At 40.8% G+C, this 23,520-nt stretch overlaps 1 protein-coding gene across 3 annotated transcripts in view; it reads right to left on the bottom strand.

Annotated features, from left to right (window-relative positions):
• The window catches only part of secisbp2l (SECIS binding protein 2-like), a 93,990-nt gene that overhangs the window by 63,980 nt on the left and 6,490 nt on the right, over positions 1-23,520 (bottom strand). The window contains exon 2 of one of the 3 annotated variants that reach the window (XM_072565040.1): positions 2,333-2,426. The exons of the other annotated variants lie outside the window; for them this stretch is intronic. The gene's annotated coding sequence lies outside the window, so the exon portion shown is untranslated. The remainder of the gene's footprint in view (positions 1-2,332; positions 2,427-23,520) is intronic. 3 annotated transcript variants of the gene reach the window in all.

The raw sequence follows: 23,520 nt of genomic DNA on the forward strand, positions 1-23,520 counted from the left end.
TAGTGGATGTGCAGGTAAACCTTTGATGGATGTGGAAGGCTCCTTTAGGGCCTTGAATAGAGGTGAGGGAGGAGGTGTGGGCACAGGTTTTACAGTTCCTGCGGTGGCAGGGGAAAGTGCCAGAATGGGAGGGTGGGTCGTAGGGGGGTGTGGACCTCACCAGGTAGTCGCAGAGGGAACGGTCTTTGCGGAAGGCGGAAAGGGGTGGGGAGGGAAATATATCCCTGGTGGTGGGGTCTTTTTGGAGGTGGCGGAAATGTCGGCGGATGATTTGGTTTATGTGAAGGTTTGTAGGGTGGAAGGTGAGCACCAGGGGCGTTCTGTCCTTGTTACGGTTGGAGGGGTGGCGTTTGAGGGCAGAGGTGCGGGATGTGGACGAGATGCGTTGGAGGGCATCTTTAACCACGTGGGAAGGGAAATTGCGGTCTCTAAAGAAGGAGGCCATCTGGTGTGTTCTATTGTGGAACTGGTCCTCCTGGGAGCAGATACGGCGGAGGCGGAGAAATTGGGAATACGGGATGGCATTTTTGCAAGAGATAGGGTGGGAAGAGGTGTAATCCAGGTAGCTGTGGGAGTCGGTGCGTTTGTAAAAAATATCAGTGTCAAGTCGGTCGTCACTAATGGAGATGGAGAGGTTTAGGAAGGGGAGCAAGGTGTCAGAGATGGTCCAGGTAAATTTAAGGTCAGGGTGGAATGTGTTGGTGAAGTTGATGAATTGCTCAACCTCCTCGTGGGAGCATGAGGTGGCGCCAATGCAGTCATCAATGTAGCGGAGGAAGAGGTGGGGAGTGGTGCCGGTGTAATTATGGAAGATCAACTGTTCTACATAGCCAACAAAGAGACAGGCATAGCTGGGGCCCATACGTGTGCCCATGGCTACGCCTTTGGTTTGCAGGAAGTGGGAGGATTCAAAGGTGAAATTGTTAAGGGTGAGGACCAGTTCGGCCAAACGAATGAGAGTGTCAGTGGACCAGCTATCCTTCGTAGCCACACACGCAGATGACAAGCAACATGAATTTGACTGGGCCAACACTACTATTATAGGACAAGCCAAACAGAGGACAGCCAGGGAATTCCCAGAGGCATGGCACTCATCCACAGATTCAATCAATAAGAACATCGACCTGGACCCAATATACCGACCACTGCAGCAGACAACTGGAACTGACAACCGGAAGCGGCAGATTCAAACCACTACAAATGCCAGAGGAAAGTTCACAGAAGCGCTTCACAGGAGGCTCCCAAGCACTGAGGAGGTCACCTAGACAGGGGCCGAAACGTCTGCAACACAAATTCCCAGCTTGGCGAACAGAACCACAACAACGAGCACCCGAGCTACAAATCTTCTCACAAACTTTGAAAGATATTACACATTTAAAAATTTAAAGAAGCTGCAGAAGTTGATATTTGATAACATTCCGCCACAAACCATCACAACAAATGAAATTTTGAAACAGAAAAAGTTCAAATTTGCAATGTAAAAGGTCTAATACCACACCATGCAGCATTTATAATTCAGATAAATAACTTTGAGGTGCCAGTTTTGGTCTGGAGTGGTCAAAATTAAAAATCACACAATGCCTGCTTACAGTCCAACTGGTTTATTTGGAAGCACTAGCTTTCAGAGTGCTGCTCCTTCATCAGATGGTTTAATTTTATTTGTTCATTACAGCAGGAACCTATAATGTTCTCTTCAATTATGTTAAAGTGTTTGAGGTAGAGTTAACTCACGAAAACCCATGCAGCCCAAGCCACAAAATTAGAACCAGAATTTCTGCAGCAAAAATTTACAAAGAACAACCGTCAATTACAGATTTTTATAGCAAATGTGTTCACCTAACAAATGATATTACAGATAAAAACATAATATTGGAAATGCTCAGGAAGTCAGACAACATCTGCGGAAAGAGGTTAAATATCCATCAGAACTGGTGTGAAAAGGTTTTTGATCTGAAACTTTGACTTTCTCTCTTTCCCCCCTACACAGAATCTGCCCAACTCAAAAAGTATTAACAGTAGTTTTTCATTTTATTTCAGCTTTCCAGCACTTTAGTACTTTAGATTAGTATTAGATAATTATTAGTATAGAACACAAACAATACAAAAATACCTGCAGCTAAACTATCATGCAGTTTTTAAACTCACAACATAAAACTACAACTGATTACATTAGGGTGACTGACAATGACAGCACGTAATGAACAAATTATACACTTTCCAGCTAATGTGATATCCACTGTACTTCATTCATACACATCTACTGCTTGGCAACAAACCAAATGCAAGGAAAGAGATCAGTGGCACAGTTGAGGGGAACCGAATCATCTTTTACCTGTAATTTACAAAACAATCCTTCCAGCTTGCTATTATCAAGTTGGCTAATTCACTATATATTAGCACATGTTGGCACACTGGATTACTAGTTTCTGCAAATAAAAACAAAAACAAAATATTAGTTTTTTTTTCTGATACTAGAGTTTTGCATTGTAATGAAGTAATCTGCAATTAAACGTTTCTTTAAAACTGCACTTTTTTTGGCTTCCCAAAGACACCATTAAACCTTGTTACCCTTTTAATTATTAATGAATATTTAAATAGTACTGTCATTTGGAAAACGTTTTACAGTTCAACAATATGCCACACACAATGCAGTATGGTAACCTGCACCAACATTTTAACACATTAATTTTTGTACCCAAGTTTAAGGTAGAATTGTTCTAAATGCGCATGGAATTGTGTTGCATCAATTAGGGATTAACAGGAATGACAAACTGGAGAATCAACGAGTGATTCCACATTCCTCACTCTTATAAAAACACTTTGCATTGATTAACTCTCGAAAATGATATTTCAATTGTTGTATCCAAATGAAGATTTTCTGCAATGTTGGTAGTTTTCTTCTGGATTGCTAACAACCTCTTAAAAAAAATTGGTTATAAGTAGCTCTTGGGAATGAGCCAGTATTAAGTCAAAATCATAGGAATATTAAAATACAAGTTCCAAAAGCAGAAATCTGGACACCTTGGAGTCCTCTGTAGCACCATAAATTAATGTCATTCTCCAAATAAGAACAGATGAGTTTTATGGGTGCAGAACGACTGTCCCTCAAACAACCTGAAAATAAACAAATTAATTGCATTTATTTCACTTTTTTTGCTAGATGCAAACTTGCTGTCCTATTTGCCTTACCCTAATGAGGGTCTGGGAAATAATGCAGACCCATTCTTTTTCCTTGCCGGGTTAGCTTTGGTTTTGTGTTAGCAATATCATCATGGAGTCAGAAGTCACAGGTTCAAGCCAACAATGCGTTTGTCAATTATCTCGCTCTGCTGAAAAAAGCAATGTGGAGGTTCCGGTGTTGGACTGGGGTGGACAGAGTTAAAAATCACACAACACCAGGTTATAGACCAACAGGTTTATTTGGAAGCACTAGCTCCTTCATCAGATAGTACTCTGAAAGCTAGTACTTGCAAATAAACCTGTTGGACTATAACCTGGAGCTGTGGTGTGATTTTTAACATCATTGAGAAGTCTTAAACTAAATGAAGTACTGGAATACAGATGTGATATTTCACAGGGAGTTTGTCTGTTATTATGTAAATAAATTTATTAGTATAAGTGACAAGATAATCCATTTCAGTTATCTCAGTGCTTTTTGTGTGACGTTACTGTGTATAAATTGGTTATTTCACTTCTCTACAATATAAAAGTGGCTCTACTTCAATGGCTAAAACATGCTTTGAGACATCCCAATATCATATAGGCAGTTCTTCTATTAACGTGATGGTTGCATTCATGTGCAACCCCCAGATTATAGAAAAATCACACCTTAGAAACTGCACTTAAAATGCTGTCGCATTACAATCTACACACATTTTAAAAGTTTCCACTTTAGAAACAATGTTCCCAATTTGTCAATTGCATTACAGCAAATTAGTGTTAACAAAACACATGTTATAGTGGAATGACATGTTCTAGGAGACATGACACCAAGTTCTTTACATTCTTTATTTGGTGATCAACAATTCATGCTTTTCTTGTATTTGGTGTTTGAATTTCATGCATATCAGTTTCTTTCCCACTTTCATTTCTCACTTATGCATAAGGATCCCAAGAATTTTCACCAACATCAGCAATATTTGCACATTCTAAAGGTTTCCATTAAATTTTCCTTAAAACAACAAGTGCTGGAGCTCACAGCCATTAGTAAGTATCCACAGAGAGAGGGAGCAAACTAATGTTTTGAGTCTGGATAATTCTCTCCCCATGGATACTGCCTGACTTTTTGTGATCTCCAGCATTTGTTGTTTTCAGTAGAGATTTCAACATCTGCAGTAATTAGCTCCTCCATTAAATTTTAGGATATTTCTTATTTTAGAGTTTGAAGATCATTTCACAGATACTCTTCACAAAGTGAGTTAATTAGTTGCTTCTCCCAACACTTACTTCTTTGTTTTTCTCACTTTTAAGTATTCATTTACCACTGGGAACTCAGTCTTGCAGAGAATAGAGTATGAACTACAGTAAGTTTCTTTCCCCCCTATTTTTCCGTATTGACTGATCATTGTATATTCAGTATTATTAATTTTAATTCCAGATTTCCAGAATTTACAAGAGCTCTGTTTTATTTACAGGTATAAACACTTAATAAATAAACACTCTGGTGGTCAAGTACTCTAGATCACATTTATAACTTCCAGAAAACTATGAATAAGATAATGTTAGTTATTTATATATGATTCAAACAAGGTAGAGTGAAGAAATAAAACAGGAATGGTAATGCACAGATTAGTCAGCATATGGATTCGAGGTTGGGGGTGGTTTCTCTGGAGTGTCAGAGGCTGTGGAGTGACCTTATAGAGGTTTATAAGATCAAATCATGAAGGGCATGGATAAGATAAACATACAAGGTCTTTTCCCTGGGTGGGAAAGTCCAAAACTAGCAAGTTTAAGATGAGATGGGAAAGAGATTTAAGGGGCAACTTTTTCACAAAAAGGGTGGTGCATGTATGGAATGAGTTGCCAGAGGAAGTGGAGGAGGCTGATACAATGACAACATTTAAAAGGCATCTGGATGTTTAAGAATAGGAAGGGTTTAGAGGAACATGGGCCAAATGCTGGCAAATGGGACTAGATTAATTTAGGATATCTGGTCAGCATGGACATTTTGGACCAAAGGCTCCGTTTTGTGTTGTACATCTCTATGACTTTAGGTGAGGCGGTTTAGAAATGGCTTGTCAAGAGTTGGAAAACCCTATTAGAACATGATTTGGAGATGCTGGTGTTGGACTGGGGTGGACAAAGTTAAAAATCACACAACACCAGGTTATAGTCCAACAGGTTTATTTGGGAGCACTAGCTTTCGGAGGGCTGGTCCTTCAATCGACCAACAGTTAGCTGTTGAAAAAAAAAGTACAAATAAAAAAAATCAAGACATGCCAATAACTAATATACTGACGCAGCATGATAGTATGTACATCTCTGAAATACAAAGTAGGGTTTCATACAGACTTTCAGAGTGCCAAAACCCTTATAAACCCAGAATTGCTGCATTCTCAAAAGGTTGCACTTCAAAAGGAGGCAGTAAATTGAGGTCCCCTAAGCCTGATTTGGTGGTTCAAAAAGATAATAAAAGTTTCACTGCACTTTCCAAAGAAGCAAAACACAGCATGCTGGCAAATAGTTCTCCTTCAATCACAGCAGCAACATATTAATTGATCATTCATTTTACTACTAATGGGGTTTTGCTGCGCATAAAACGAGAGTGCTAACCTTCCTAAATTACACTATTGTGCACATTTGGGCCAATTCTGGTTGGAAGAAAAAAGGTACTACATAACTGCAAATACCATATGACTTTACTACCTTGAACAATTGCAAAATGTTTTATGTAGAAAAATAATGAGAATCTGCTAAAATCTACCACACAAAGCTATTCAACTGCATGAGAAATAAGCTGTAAAACTTCACAAAATATTTTAGAAAGAACTAAAAACAATAAGTATTTTAATGGTATTCTAATCCAGAAAGTCAGTGGTGACGTACAGATATGGCACAAATATGTACGTGTACTTATGTATTTAGTGTAGAGTTTAATATTACAAACATATATTTCCTAGCTCCACAGCCATAGTTACAAGGCTGATACTCTTTATAAAAGGCTCAAATAGATCACCAGTTAATGCTCCCGACCCAAATATAATTAAAAATTGGTGCCTCAATAATTGCCCCTCAGAATGTATTCATAAAAACCCTTTTTTTTAAAATTTTGGTCAAATTTAACAGACTTATGCTGACTCAAGAAGCAAGTGTGTTGCCAACTGAGCTAAGTGACTGCTCTGTACTAACCAAGGTAGTATTCTAAAAATATTTTTGCATATTACAGAACTCATCTGTTTTAGCAGTTCTTGGATCTAACTGATTGGGGTATATGTCAGTAATATTCGACAATTTTAAATTAACATGCATTAACAAATTATTTTGCTCAAACATGTCAAAAAGACAGGCCAACAATTTGGTCATATATCTTTTGCCAAGTGTTTCAGGAACTATAAAATAGCAGGCATAAATTGATTCTTTTACATCAATCCAAACCATTTTTGGAAGATCTAAAATGTCTTCCAAACTAACAGAACTTAAAGCCTATAACAAAATATATAATTTTACGATATTTACAACAGAACAATGAATTTACTAAAATCCAGTGAATGCATACTCAGCCCACTCACAAGCACAGCCTACACAACTCTATTGCCATGTGCTCTTTTGCTAGTACTCCAAATGGAATAAATTCCAGGTTTAATGGACTACAATTTTCATCCCACATGTTGTAACTTGAAAAAATTTCAGACATTTGGATTCTTTGAAATAAATGAATGCAATTTCTATCAACGCTTACATTTGTGATACAGAAATAAAAAAAATGGTGGAAGACACTTAAAATAAATTTCCACTCATCCTTAGAAGTTGAGAAGTAGGGTTTAAGTTGTGCAAAGATCCAGTTTTAAAATTAAAGAATCTAACATCTAACTACAGAATGCTTTTGATTGAACATAATGTCTTTTTTCATTAAAAATGTCTAAAACAGTAAAGTCTAAGATGAGAAAACTATTGTACTTAGCATATTGCAATCTTACCTAGCAACTGATGAAACCATTTCAGGAGTCATATTATTTATTACCTGTACATGATGACCTTTAAACAAGATGATCAAGCATTCAGTTTACTGCACCTGTTTTGATGCCAAAACAACAAACTTAAAAGGCACCATTGTACTGGAAAATGTAAGACTGAAGTCATTGTCAGATGTAGAGACTAACAAAAATATATAAAAGAAAAGCAACACAATTGGCGAAGACAGGCCTGTTCATTCCAAGGGAATTCCGTTAAGTAATGCTTCTTAATGGGCACATTGTTAAAGAAAGGCAGGCTTGTGCAATACTGAAATAGTCACTCATTGTCGGATCTATAGGGATGGCGGGACAAATCAGATATGGGGGAGAAAAGTGCAATGATAGCTCAAGAACCATTACAGAACAACAGTGCATTTGGTTCTCTGTAACTGACAGAACAAAGCAGGGGTAAAAAATGCTCTACCAGCAAAGGGAGGGTGACACAATGTTGGACCTTGGTTATTTAATAATGTAAAGGAATTTACTCAAAGATGTAGTTAATCAAACTGGCCTGCTGCCAAGGTAAATAGTTGTCGGTTCATTGGAAAACTTGTGACAAACAGCAACAATAATCATAGCCAAGCATATAGTTGCAAGTCTCACTGCCAAGGGAACATTTGAAAATCAGATCACAGGAGTTAGGAGTAAAATTAGAGATGTATTGGACAGCGAAGAGGGTTACCTCAGATTACAACAAAATCTGGACCAGATGGGCCAATGGGCTGAGAAGTGTCAGATGGAGTTTAATTTAGATAAATGAGAGGTGCTGCATTTTGGGAAGGCAAATCTTAGCAGGACTTCTAGACTTAATGGTAAGGTCCTAGGGAGTGTTGCTGAACAAAGAGACCTTGGAGTGCAGGTTCATAGTACCTTAAAAGTGGAGTCGCAGGTAGATAGGATAGTGAAGAAGGCAGCGTTTAGTATGTTTTTCTTTATTGGTCAGAGTATTGAGTATAGGAGTTGGAAGGTCATGTTGCGGCTGTACAGGTCATTGGTTAGGCCACTGTTGGAATATTGCGTGCAATTTTGGTCTCCTTCCTATCGCAAAGATTAGATTAGATTAGATTAGATTACTTATAGTGTGGAAACAGGCCCTTCGGCCCAACAAGTCCACACCGCCCCGCCGAAGCGCGGCCCACCCATACCCCTACATCTACCCCTTACCTCACACTACGGGCAATTTAGCACGGCCAATTCACCTGACCTGCACATTTTTGGACTGTGGGAGGAAACCGGAGCACCCGGAGGAAACCCACGCAGACACGGGGAGAATGTGCAAACTCCACACAGTCAGTTGCCTGAGGCGGGAATTGAACCCAGGTCTCTGGCGCTGTGAGGCAGCAGTGCTAACCACTGTGCCACCGTGCCGCCCCTAAAAAACTTGAAACTTGAAAGAGTTCAGAAAAGATTTACAAGGATGTTGCCAGGGTTGGAGGATTTGAGCTATAGGGAGAGGCTGAACAGGCTGGGGCTGCTTTCCCTGGAGCGTCAGAGGCTGAGGGGTGACCTTATAGAGGTTTACAAAATTATGAGGGGCATGGATAGGATAAATAGGCAAGTCTTTTCCCTGGGGTCAGGGAGTCCAGAACTAGAGGGCATAGGTTTAGGGTGAGAGGGGAAAGATATAAAAGAGACCTAAGGGGCAACTTTTTCATGCAGAGGGTGGTACATGTATGGAATGAGCTGCCAGAGGATGTAGTGGAGGCTGGTACAATTGCAACATTTAAGAGGCATTTGGATGGGTATATGAATAGGAAAGGTTTGGAGGGATATGGGCCGGGTGCTGGCAGGTGGGACTAGATTGGGTTGGGATATCTGGTCGGCATGGACTGGTTGGACTGAAGGGTCTGTTTCCATGCTGTACATCTCCATGAGTAGGTCATTTGGTCCGTTCAGCCTGTTCTGCTATTTAATAAAATTATTTGGTTGTAGCTTCAACGCCACATTTCTGCCTAGCTCCAATAACAACAACTATAAATGTGGCAATATGTATTTTCTGTAAAATAAATAAATCAGCAATCCAAAAAGAATTTGGCACATAAAACAATTTCACTATCACCATCCTTGGTTTTCGTCAGACAAAGATGATATTGCAAAGTGTTAAAACTATAAAACTTACATCTAATGAATAACATTCATCCTTTGGTAACTCCCCATGTACTGTTGTGTTGCTCAGCTTTGCTGCAAAATCGGTACATAATCTTGGCAATCTGTTGTATATACTCTTTATAGACTGTGGGTCATAATATTCCTTGTCCACATTTTCCCAAACTTCCCTGACTCCAGGAATATGTTACAGCTTCTTCCTTGTTTGTGAAATACAAACCAAGGACAGTACTGGGAAATCAAACCCACGTTCTTAATTGAAATCTTAAGGTTATCGTTGGGCCATCACATTTCTAAAAAAACGTCTGCTGCCATACAGCTTCATATAAGAGTTCAAATAGCTTCAAATAAGAATTCAAAATGCTCAATAGAGTCATGTAGGATAAATAAATCTCCAAAAAACAGAGTTGGTCTTCTGGACAACTGAGCAAGGTCCTTAATATTAACAAAAAAAATTTCAAATGATATTTTCTAGCTTTTCAACTTTGGCAAACAATTTGACTACGACAGAAGTACAAAATGGAACGAAGTGTTGTAAACAAATAATAAAATATGCTCAGAAGTAAGATATCCATAACAGAAATACCATTAATTTTATCTTGTGCTGATAACACATCACTGGTGCAGTCCTGAATTCCTTGAACTGTTTGATGTCACAATCCTCTTGCCCAATCCAAATTTTATGTTCTTCCTCATGTTTGGGTGCCCTTTATCATCTTCCTTCTTGTAAAGTGGTCAAACATTTTTCTATATAGCGAGGTCATTACAAAATCTAAAGCTCGTGTACTATTTACACTTGCAACTTAAAAGGGCAAAACTCAAGCGCTTTGTACATCTGACAAATATAAAAAATTGGGTACAAGTGATTTTACAGTAGCAGAATCAGGGGAATTATCTATCTGCAGGCATATGACCAGTTTTAAACCCAGTAGGTTTTACATACATCCAATACTTGATGATGAAGGTTGTGTTAACCTTGAAAGGGAACAGCAATTTTTAATGTTTATGCATCAAGACTCTGCCAGTGCTGTCATTACACCTTTTAAAAAGTCACTACATAGAATGCTCTCATTTACAAAGCAGCTCATATTTTACAATGCAACACTACCTTGACCATAGAAAATAAAATATCTTTGCACAGTAGAAACTAAAATTTGAGACCGCCATAACAAAAAAAATGAGACATACTTGAGGAAATGTGATGGCCCAACGATAACCTTAAGATTTCAATTAAGAACGTGGGTTTGATTTCCCAGTACTGTCCTTGGTTTGTATTTCACAAACAAGGAAGAAGCTGTAACATATTCCTGGAGTCAGGGAAGTTTGGGAAAATGTGGACAAGGAATATTATGACCCACAGTCTATAAAGAGTATATACAACAGATTGCCAAGATTATGTACCGATTTTGCAGCAAAGCTGAGCAACACAACAGTACATGGGGAGTTACCAAAGGATGAATGTTATTCATCAGATGACGTGGCAGGAAAGTCGATGTTTTCAGTCGGGACCCTTCATCAGGTTTGGGTAGGGGAAAGGGAACTGAGAAATAAATAGGGGTTTGGGGATAGGTGAATGCAGGTAGGGGGTTATTGTGATTGGTCAGTGGGAAGGGTGGAGCAGATAGCTGAGAAGCAAGATGGACAGTTTAGGTCTGGTCAAGGAGGAAGGATGGAGAGGGATGACTGTACACAGAATGAGGTTGAGGGGAGGGGAGATTTTGAAGCTGGTGAACTCTATATCAAGGCCATTGGGCTAAGGTAGGATGTAAGGTGTTCCTCCCATTTGCCTTATTTTGGCAATAGGGGCCCAGAATGGACATGCTGCCAGGAGAGAGGGAGGAGTTGAAATAGCTGGCAACCACCAGGTGTCCTCAATTGGAGCATACAGAATGCAGATGCTCTGTGAACCAGTCCTCAAGTCTACGCTTTGTCTCTCCAATGTAGAGAAGACCACATTGGGAGCAACGAATGCAGTAGTCCAGGTGGAAGAGATGAGAAGTGTGGTGCTGGATAAACACAGCAGGCCAGGCAGCATCCGAGGAGCAGGAGAATCGACGTTTCGGGCATAAGCCCTTCTTCAGAAGAAGGGCTTATGCCTGAAACTTCGATTCTCCTGCTCCTCGGATGCTGCCTGGCCTGCTGTGTTTTTCCAGCACCACACTTCTCAACTCTGGTCTCCAGCATCTGCAGTCCTCACTTTCTCGCAGGTGGAAGAGATGCAGATGAAACTCTGCCAGATTTGGAATGATTGTTTGGGGCCTTGGATAGAGGTGTGGAGAGAGGTGTAGGGGCAGGTGTACGCCCATGTTCAGCTTCCCAGCTCCTTGACTGGACCTAACCTGTCCATCTTCATTCTCACCTTTCCGCTCCACCCTTTCCACTGACCAATCATAACAACCCCTCCCTACATCTAACTATCACATCCCAGCTACCTTTCCCACTGCCCCACCCCTCGCCCTCTATTTATTTCTTAGTTCCCTTCCCCCTCCCCAGTCCTGATGAAGGGTCCTGACTTGAAACGTTGACTTTCCTGCTCCTCTGATCCTGCCAGACCTGCTGTGTCTTTCCAGCTCCACATTTTATTGACACTGACCTCCAGCATCTGCAGTCCTTACTATCTCCAATTCATGAGACGATGTATCCTTTCAACACCATTCATCGATATCAATGGACAAAAATGTTCACTTTAACCTATATGCCAAAAATTTCATTTATCTTTCAAGTACAACTCCAAACGTTTGAGGATTCCTTTGCTGTAAAAGCAAGTCTATCCTGGAGTTCTGTACACTTGCATTTCCATCACATGTGTATAGATTTCAAACATGAAATGCTTCAAAATTGATTTTCCAAACATCTCTCAGATTAACAATTAAGGCAGCTGCCTCAATATTTAAAGCTGTAAATATACTTGAACTGAATGGCTTGTGAGCCCATTTCAGAAGCCTTCAACAGTTAACCATATTGCTGTGGAATGAAATCACATGTAGACCAGGTAAGGATAGCAGGCTTCCCCCTCAGAATGGCACTTGATAGCCAGATGGGTTTTACAGCAATTGATGATGGTTGTCATGGTCACCATTCTGAGACCAGTTTTCTTTTAAATTTCAGATTTTATTAAATGAATTTAAATTCTACTGGCTGCCAAGTTTGGATTTGGACCTTTGTTCTCAATGCACTAGCCTGGGGCTTTGGATTTCTCATCCAGTGAAATTATCACAACATTTATCATCTCTCCACCAATGTGTGATGCAGAGCCAGAGATCAAGCAATTCTGATTTCACTCTTGCTCTGTGTCAAGGTAGCTCAATGGAAAGAGTTGCAATTAATTAGTTTATGATTAGGTAACTAATTTGCACTCTGGAAATAACCACGTTATTGCCTTGATGGCCATCTCTTATTTTCTAAGTTTTATTGAGGGAAGGGTGAAATAAGAAAATAAACCAAGAATCATTTGCAGATTACACCTTCTTTAAAAAAGAATCTGTTCAGCTAACCTTTCTTCAAAGTTATAGTACTAAGGCCAGAAAGCAGTCATATATCACAAATTGAGTTGAACGTTATGTTGCCTGAACTTCCCACCTGCATCCTCATTTAAGCACTTCATATGCACATTGATATTCATGCATTTAACAAGGAAGGTCATCTAAAATTACAATACAATTAAAATGAAAATAAATCCACTGAAGGCATCACGCTCAGTGGAATATCATAGTTTCTGGGTAGTTCCTACCAAAGAATATTTACCCTAAAAAAATGACAGTTGCTTGATTCATTTACAGCACAAAAGAGGCCATTTCATTGAATTAATGCTGCTGTCTGCATTGCAATCCAGTCAGTTCCATTCTCCACTTGATACCTGCAACTTCACAAGTGTATTTTATTCAAGTGTCAATTAAATTTATTTTCAAAATCATTAACTGTTTCTGTTTCCAGTCTTGTGGGCAAGCTCCAAGTCACGACGACTTTTGTGTAAAAACGCTTGTATATTAATTAGTACATTAGAAGTATTCCTGATATTTCTCCTGTAACTCTTGTTCAAGACCTTACATTTAATGTTTTTGTATCAGCAGTTAATGAGAACATTTCTCCTCTTTTCAAAACTTATCCCTTAAACTATAGTAATGCTAAGTAATTTAATTAAACTGCTTTTTAAATACATTTCATTTTGATCCTTGCAAATGATGCATCGCTAAATCCATCCATGTTGCTTGTTCAATTTTCCAGAAATTGAAGTATAGCATACAGCTCTCCACCCCAGAGGCTCCCAGCCTCATTCCTGAAGAAGGGCTTTTGCCTGAAACGTCGATTTTCCTGCTCCTCAGGTGCTGCCTGACCTGCTGTGCTTTTCCAGCACTACTCTAATCTTGACTCTAACCTCCAGCATCAGCAGTATCCACTTTCGCCTATAGCATATGGCTACCAGGTTATGCCAATAGAAACGTAAGCATTAGATTGGTCATTCTTGGAGCAGAGATAACACTGAGAATATTATTAATAGGCAGTCACAAATTTAATTGGGATCATCATTAATGTCTCAACACCCAAACTAAGCAAATACCACAGGTAGACAGGGTGGTCAAGGTAGCATTTAGCAGGTTTTCCTTCATTGCACAGAGCAATGAATACAGGAGTTTGGATGTCACGTTACAGCTGTACAAGACATTGGTAAGGCCACACTTTGAGTACTGGAAAATTCTGGTAGTCCTGCTCCATGATGAAGGATATTATTAAACTGGAATTGACTCAAAAATGATTCACAAAGATGTTGCCAAGGTGAGAGGGCTTGAGTTATAAGGAAAGCCTGGATGTCCTCAAAGTTTTTTCCCTGGAATGTAGGAGGCTGAGGAGTGACTATATAAAGGTTTATAAAATCATGAGAGGCATAGATAAGGTGAATGACCAAGGTCTCTTCTCCAGGATAAGACATTCTGCTCCTTTAACAAGGTTATGCTGTCCTTGGCTTTGATTACAGAGAGGTTGTAAAAGACACAGGTTCCGAAAAGTTTGGCATTGAAGGGTTTCAGGGCCAATTTGTTTATAGCTAACAGATACTGCCTCAGGCAGAAGGCTTTTAAGTTTTAAAACGAACACATACATTGAAGGGAAAGTGGACAGTTCTCCCAATTCCACTTTTCTCTGGTTTGGTTTAGTATTTAGCAGTAGTGTGAAAAAAGTGGCTCCAGGCTGGTATTCTGACTTTGCTCCTGTACGAATCTGTTTGATTTTATCTTTTGTGCCATGAGGTGTTTTTGGGGATTGTTGCAAACATTTGGAACAGCATCATTAAGTTGGGATGACCTGCTGATGTTCGGATAGATTAGGTTATTCGGTATTCTGCTCTGTTTTGTTGGTGTTTCATATGGTAATCTTATAAATAAATTCTGTTTTGTTTAAAACCAAGGGGTTTGACCAGCTGCATCACTCCTGGAATATACCTGCTGGGATAGAACGTGGAATATACCACGTTATACCTGCTTAAAATAACTAGCAAAGTTAAGGTTTGAGCCACTTTCTTGAATTAGTTTGAGGGAGTCTGACCTGGTCCATAACTAGAAGGTGTAAGTTAACGGTGAGAAGGGAAATATTTACTTAAGGAGTAACTTTTTCCACACAGAGGGTGGTGTATATATGGAATGTGTATATATTCCATTGTTATATGCAATGAGCTGCCAGAGAAAGTGGTAAGGTCAGTCCAATTACAACATTTAAAAGGCATTTGGACAGGCGAGAGAGAGAGAGAGAGAGATAGAGAGAGCGCGCGCGCAAGAGAGAGAAGTTGATCATGTAGCTACAGGGTTGGTGCAGGAGGGAGGGTTTCAGATTCCTGGATAACTGGGCCTCATTCAGGGGTAGGCGAGACCTCTACAAACAGGATGGTCTACAACTGAACCAGAGGGATACCAATATCCTGAGAGTGAAATTTGCTAAAGCTCTTCAGGAGGTTTTAAACTAATTCAGCAGGGGAATTTGAACCTAAATTGTAGTTCCAGTGTCCAGGAGGTTGAGTAGTGAGGTCAGAAATATGGTTGGGAGAAAGTGAGGACTGCAGGTGTTGGAGATCAGAGTAGACAGTGTGGATTTGGAAAAGCATAGCAGGTCAGGCAGCATCCAAGGAGAAGAATCGGCGTTTGAGGCATAAGCCCTTCTTCAGAAGGAAACGTCAGTTCTCCTGCTCCTTGGATGCTGCCTGACTGCTGTGCTTTTCCAGCAGCACACTCTCTACTCAGAAATATGATTTCAAGGTCGCAAGAGTGCACCAGAAAGCTGGATGGTGGTTTGAAGTGTTTCTACTTCAATGCCAGGAGCATCCGGAATAAGGTGGGTGAACTTGCAGAATGGATTGGTACTTGGGACTTCGATGTTGCGGCCATTTTGGAGACATGGATAGAGCAGGGATAGGAATGGTTGCTGCAGGTTTCAGGATTTAGATGCTTTTTAGTCAAGGACAGTATTACAGTGGTAGAAAGGATATTGGAGGACTCTTCTACTGAGGTAGTATGAGCCGAGGTTAGAAACAGGAAAGGAGAGGTCACCCATTGGGAGTTTTCTATAGGCCTCCGAATAGTTCTAGAGATTTAGAGGTAAGAATAGCAAAGATGATTCTGGACAGAATGGAAAGTAACAGGGTAGTTGTTATGGGGGACTTTAACTTTCCAAATATTCACTGGAAATACTATAGTTTGAGTACTTTAGATGGGTTAGTTTTTGTCCAATGCTTGCAGGAAGGTTTTCTGACACAGTATGTAGACAAGCCAACAAGGGGCCATGCCACATTGGATTTGGTACTGGGTAATGAACCCGGCCAAGTGTTAGCTTTGGTGGAGGGTGAACACTTTGGTGATAGTGACCCCAATTTGGTTACCTTTACTTTAGCGATGGAAAGGATAGGTATATACCGCAGGGCAAGAGTTATAAACGGGGGAAAGGCAATTATGATGCGATTAGGCAAGATTTAGAATGCATAGGATGGGGAAGGAAACTGCAAGGGGTTGGGCACAGTTGAGATGTGGAGCTTATTCAAGGACCAGCTACTGTCAGGCAGGGAGGAAGTGGTCAAGTGAGGGAACCGTGGTTCTACTAAAGAAGTTGAATCACCTGTCAAGAGGATGAAGATGGCTTGTGTTAGGATGAGTCATGAAGGCTCAGTTAGGGCACTTGAGGGTGACAAGTTGGCCAGGAAAAACCTAAAGAGAGAACTTAGAAGAGCCGGGTGGAGACATGAGAAGTCATTGGCAGATAGGATCAAGGAAAACTCTCGAAGCTTTCTATAGGTAAGTCAGGAATAAAAGAATGAGTAGAGTAAGATCAGGGCCAATCAAGGACTGTAGTGGGAAGGAGTGCGTGGAGTCTGAGGAGATAAGAAAAACGTTAAATGAATATTTTTCGTTGGTATTCACACTGGAAAAAGACAATATTATTGAGGAGAATATCAAGATACAGGCTACTCGACTAGACGGGATTGAGATTCACAAGGTGAAGGTGTTAGCAATCCTGCAAAGTGTGAAAATATATAAGACCCCAGTCCAGGCGATTGATTTATCTGATGATTCTTTGGGAAGCCAGGGAGGACATTGCAGAGCCTTTGGCTTTGATCTTTATGTCATCATTGTCTACAGGAATAGTGCTAGAAGATTGAGGATAGCAAATGTTGTTCCCCTGTTCAAGAAGGAGATTCTGGGTAATCCAAAATGGAGGACGGGTAAAATTTCTGGCTGAAACAGCTGCTCCTTTATTGAGGTATTTTAGGTGTTGGAGGTGATTTCCTCGAATTTCAGGAGCAGCAATTACTGTTTTATATGCTGTTGCATTGGTTTGGAACTTTGGAAAAAAAAAGTCAAAACAACAGCAATTTTAAAAGGGAGAAGGACAGAAAAAGGAAGCACATGGTGAGGTCAGTGCAGGGGAGAGAGAGAAAGAAACTGACACAGCAGTGAACATGCAGAGTTACTGCCTTTGCTTTGTGAATTCATGTATCGGTGGACATTGGAGTGCGTCTGGGAAAATTGACAAAAAGTGAAATTCACAGCTGATCTTGGAGTAACTGGGCGAATTTCACACCACAGAAGCAGATAAGTGTACCATTTTTAAGAGTGACCTACAGAAAGTCTGCTGTAGTGAGTAGAGTGGGTTCTTTATTCATATTTTTTTGAGATATGTCTTTTGGTTAAACTTAAAATATAAGCCATAACTATTCACTTAACCTGGGGCAGTGTTTTGTAGAAGAATATGATGGTGTTATTTTCTGGGTCTGTAGATTGTGAAGGAGCAAAAATGGCCTTTAGTAGAGTAATATGCGCTTCTTGTCAGATGTGGGAGTTTAAAGAGAGTTTAAGGGTTACTGTGGATTATACGTGCAATAAATGTTGTTGGTTGCGAATCTTATCAGATTGAATGGATTGGTTGGAGAGACAGTTAGAAACAATGAGGGATTTGCAACAGCAACAGTATGTGATGGATGGCAGTCATAGGAAGGGGGGGGGGGGAAAAATAAAAGAGTCTCAAATACAGTCACACAGATGGATTAACTCTAGCAACGGGAAGAGAGGTAGGCAGCTAGTGCAGGAGCCTTCTGTGGCTATCCCCATTTCAAACAAGTACGCTGTTTTGGAAAATGTAGGGGGTGATGGATTCTCAGGGGAGCGTAGCATGAACAGCCAAGTTTCTGGTAGTGAGACTGGCTCTAATGCAATGAGGGGTACGTTGAGTTCCAAGAGATCAATTGCGTTAGGGAACTCTCTAGTCTGAGACCAGCAGTGAAAAATCAGAATGGTGTGTTGCTTCCCTGGTGCCAGGATCAAGGATATCTCGGAGAGGGTGCAGAATGTTCTCAAGGGGAGAGGGGCCAGCAAGAGGTCATTGTCTACATTGGAACCAACGACATATGAAGGGAAAAGGTTGAGATTCTGAAGGGAGATTACAGATAGTTAGGGCAGAAATTTAAAAAGGAGATCTCGAGACTAGTAATATCAGGATTACTCCCAGTGCTACAAGCTATGAGGGCAGGAATAGGAGGATAAAGCAGATGAATGCATGGCTGAGGAGCTGGTGTATGGGAGAAGGATTCACATTTTTGGACCATTGCAATCTCTTTTGGGCAGAAGTGACCTGTACAAGAAGAACGGCTTGCACCTAAATTGGAAGGGGACTAATACACTGACAGGGAGATTTGCGAGAGCTGCTTGGGAGGATTTAAACTAATAAGGTTGGGGGTGGGGGGGGAGAATCCAAAGGAGATAGTGAGGAAAGAGATCAATTGGACACTGGTACAGTTGAGAACAGAAGCGAGTCAAACAGTCAGGGCAGGCAGGGACAAGGTAGGACTAATAAATTAAACTGCATTTATTTCAATGCTAGGGAGAGAATAAGGCCCCTCAAAGATCAGCAAGGCGGCCTTTGTGTGGAGCCGCAGAAAACGGGGGAGATATATAAGATCTTGGCCTTATTGTAATTGAGACATATAAGATAATCAAAGGGTTAGATAGGGTGGACAGTGAGAGCCTGTTTCCTCTGATGATAATGGCTAGCACAAGGGGATATAGTTTAAATTAAGGGGTGACAGATGTAGGACAGATGTCAGAGGTAGTTTCTTTACTCAGAGTAGTAGAGGCGAGAAGTGCCATGCCTGCAACTATAGCAGACTTGCCAGCTTTAAGGGCATTTAAATGGTCATTGACAAACATATAGATGAAAATGGAATAGTGTAGGATAGATAGGCTTCAGAATGGTTCCACAGGTCGGCACAACACAGAGAACTGAAAGGCCTGTACTGCATTGTAAGGTTCAAGGTCCTTTGATAGGAAAGACAGAGGGATATGGGCCAAATGCAGGCAAACAGGACGAGTTTAGTTTAGGAAAGCAGGTATGTATAGACAGGTTGACATGGAAGATCTGTTTCTGTGCTGGATGGCTCTATGATTGATAGCCACCACAAATAAAAAAACATTTATTTTGGGAGATGAAGGGGATGGGGACAGGGACAGGGACGGGGCATGACGGGAGGGTAAGGGGGCAAGGAGGAGGGGGACGAAGGAAAGAGTAGGAGGCGGCATAGGAGCGGGGGCATAAGCGAATGAGAAGGAGGGAGAAGAGAAGGAAGGAGAAGAGGAGGAGGACTTGGGGGAGAAGGTGGAGGAAGAAGACAACGAAGAGGAGGAGGAGGAGGACGACGAAGAGGAGGAGGCAGAGGAGGAGGACGAGGACATGACGATGGGGGAGAAGAGGAGGAGCAGGAGGTTGAGAGGAAGAGGGCCGGGTTTTGGGGAGGGCGGGGAGGAGAATGCGGAACAGTTGATGGGAAAAGAAAGCAGAGTCAGACAGTGTGTATTGTTATACAACTACTGTAGTACTGGAGAAACATGACATTTTCTAATGACATCATGTATCAAACTTTCCAACTCAACTTTAGTTTAATATAGGCAGAGGGGAAATACAGTTTCAAAGGTGGCAACTTTACATTATATAATTATGTTTAAACTATAATTCCAATTAAACCCAAGAAACAGTTAACAGTTAGGAATTTCAGATTCAAGGTAATGCTTGAAATTATGTATTTAATTTGTGACTGATTTTATAGTCATCTTCAATGCAGCAGTTTTAAAACAAAACAAATAATAAAACATATTTTTAAATAAAAGAACAACCTACAACAGGAGTAGTCCATACCAACCTTTAAGCCTGTTCTGCCATCAAGCATTATATCTGTTGATCAATTACAATTTTATTTTGAAACACAAATCCTATTCTGTTGCGAAGAAGGTTGCATCAGAGTACAACAGGATCTTGAGCAGGTGGGCCAATGGGCTGAGGAGTGGCAGCTGGAGTTTAATTTAGATAAATGCAAGGTGCTGCATTTTGGAAAAACAAATCAGAGCAGGACTTATCCACTTAATGGTAAGGTCCTTGGGAGTGTTGCTGAACAAAGAGGCCTTGGAGTGCAGGTTCATAACTCCTTGAAAGTAGAGTCGTAGGTAGATAGAATAGTGAAGGCAGCATTTGGTATGCTTTCCTTTAATGGTCAGAGTATTGAGGATATGAGTTGGGAGGTCATGTTGCAGCTGCACAGGGCATTAGTTAGGCCACTGTTGGAATATTGCATGCAGTTCTGGTCTCTATCCTATTGGAAGGATGTTGTCAAACTTGAAAGGGTAAAGAAAAATTTAGGAGGATGTTGCCAGGGTTTGAGCTATAAGGAGAGGCTGAACAGGCTGGGGGTGTTTTTGCTGGAGCGTCGGAGACGGAGGGGTGACATTATAGAGGTTTATAAAATCATGAGGGGCATGGATTGGGTAAATAGACAAGGTCTTTTTCCTGGGTAGGGGAGTCCAGAACTTCAGGGCATAAGTTTGGGGTGAGAGGAGAAAGATATAAAAGGGACCTGAGGGGCAACTTTTTCATGCAAAGGGTTGTGCATGCATGGAATGAGCTGTCAGAGGAAGTGGTGGAAGGTGGTACAATTATAATATTTAAAAGGCATCTGGATGGGTAAATGAATAGAAAGGGTTTAGAGGGATATGGGCCAAGTGCTGGCAAATGGGACTAGATTAATTTAGGATATCTGGTTGGCATGGATGAGTTGGATTGAAGGGTCTGTTTCTGTGCTGTACATCTCTATGACTCTATAATAGAGGGGATCTGAACCAAAGCAACCTAGGGAGTGATGCTTTTGAATCAGTTCAAGGTGTATTGGATCATTTGAACCGAGAATCACCAGGATCAGGTTGCAAGTTTGCTCACTGAGCTGGTAGATTTGTTCTCAGACCATGCTAGGAGGAGGAGGAGGAGGAGGACGTTACCATGCTAGGTTAACATCATCAGCGAGCATTTGGAGACTCACTGATGATGTTACCTAGCATGGTGACGAAACAAATCTACCAGCTCAGTGAACAAATTTACAACGTGATCCACAACCTGAGCTACAAGTCTTCTCCAAAATCACAAAGGACTAGAATATTAAGGTATATCAAGGATTGATACAAAACTCCAGTTGAGGAACATTAGCCCCCTAGTCAGTTAGTCATCGCTTGATACAGAGTTATTATTTGAATAAGCTACTTGTAAACACAAAGCTCAGTGAGACAAGAATAATACAAATCAGGTAGGGGACAAAACTGCAGAATATCCTAACTTCACGTGCAACTCAAAAGAACCCCTCATACCACAAGAATTAAACAAATTTCAAAGTCTGTTATTTTTAAACCGGAAAAGCAATACCTCAAAACCTATTAGGATTAATGGAACAAGGGAAATAAATATAAAGTGTCTGAACACTCTCTATCCTGAGAAACTGAATATCAGTAACAGAACCTCAACGCTGAGTGGGATGTACTGAAGATATATCGACAGTCCAACATAATGCCCAGAGGGCAGGGAGAGAGAATTTTATAAAATCAAACTTGTTTAATTCTTTTGTTTTTAAACAGATCCTTGCCAAGTCTTAAAATAGTTGCTGCCGAAAACAGAATGAACAAGTTGACTTCTTTCAGAAGTGTCTAGCACGTTTCAGGACAAATTCAAACATCAGCTCTTATAATGTGACCCTCCTTGCACTGGATGGACATTCCAGCAAAGCCAACAAAAGACTAATAGACAAGCTGTTGACTTTAGTTAGTTCTGATCAAAGCCATTATAGGTGTAGTTGGTGCAAATTATTCTATTTAGCCACCACAAATAAACAATGGGTACGGATAAGGAATCAAGATTAGAGTGGTGATGGAAAAGCACAGGTCAAGCAGTATCCGAGGAGCAGGAAAATCGATGTTTCGGGCAGGAATATGATGAGGGAATGTCAATCTTCTTAGTTGAGTCATCCTTGATTACCAATCTGCTTGAAACACTACATTAAGGACAAAAGGGTAACTAGGGAGCGAAAAGGGCCCCTCAAGGATCAGCAAGGCGGCCTTTGTGTGCGAGTATTTTGCATCAGTATTTACTGTGGAAAAGGACATGGAAGATATAGAATGTAGGGAAATAGATGGTGACACCTTCAAAAATGTCCATATTACAGAGGAAGAAGTGCTGGATGTCTTGAAATGCATAAAAGTGGATAAATCCCCAAGACCTGATTAGGTGTACCCTAGAACCCTGTGGGTAGCTCAGGAAGTGATTGCTGGGCCCCTTGCTGAGATATTTGTATCATCGATAGTCACAGTGAGGTGTCGCAAGACTGGAGGTTGGCTAATGTGGTGCCACTGTTTAAGAAAGGTGGTAAGGACAAGCCAGGGAACTATAGACCGGTGAGCCTAACGCTGGTGGTGGGCAAGTTGTTGGAGGGAATCCTGAGGGACAGATGTACATGTATTTGGAAAGGTAAGGACTGATTAGGGATAGTCAACATGACTTCATGCGTAGGAAATCATGTCTCACAAAGTTGATTGAGTTTTTTGAAGAAGTAACAAAGAGGATTGATGAGGACAGAGCGGTAGACATGACTTATATGGACTTAAGTAAGGCATTTGACAAAGTTCCCATGGGAGACTGGTTAGCAAGGTTAGATATTATGGAATAGAGGGAGAGCTAGCTATTTGAATACAGAACTGGCTCAAAGGTAGAAGACAGGGTGATGGTGGAGGGCTGTTTTTCAGACTGGAGGCCTGTGACCAGTGGAATGCCACAAGGATAGTGCTGGGTCCACTACATTTCATCATTTATATAAATGATTTGGATGTGAACATAAGAGACATAGTTAGTAAGTTTGCAGAAGATACCAAAATTGGAGGTGTAGTGGACAGCAAAGAAAGTTACCCCAGATTACAACGGGATCTTGATCAGATGGGCCAATGGGCAAAGAAGTGGCAGATGGAGTTTAATTCAGATAAATGCGAGGTGCTGCATTTTGGGAAAGCAAATCTTAGCAGGACTTATACACTTAATGGTAAGGCCCTTGGGAGTGTTGCTGAACAAAGACCTTGGCGTGCAGGTTCATAGTTCCTTGAAAGTGAAGTTGCAAGTAGATAGGATAGGGAAGCCAATGTTTGGTATGCTTTCCTTTATTGGTCAGAGTATTGAGTACAGGAATTGGGAGGTCATGTTGAGGCTGTACAGGACTTTGGTTGCGCCACTGTTGGAATATTGCGTGCAATTCTGATCTCCTTCCTATCGCAAAGATGTTGTGAAACTTGAGAGGGTTCAGAAAGGATTTACAAGGATGTTGCCAGGGTTGGAGAATTTGAGCTATAGGGAGAGGTTGAATGGGCTAGGGCTGTTTTCCCTGCAGCGTTGAAGGCTGAGGGGTGACCTTATAGAG

This window comes from Chiloscyllium punctatum, chromosome 48 (genome assembly GCF_047496795.1).
Source record: "Chiloscyllium punctatum isolate Juve2018m chromosome 48, sChiPun1.3, whole genome shotgun sequence".
Lineage (NCBI taxonomy): Eukaryota > Metazoa > Chordata > Chondrichthyes > Orectolobiformes > Hemiscylliidae > Chiloscyllium > Chiloscyllium punctatum.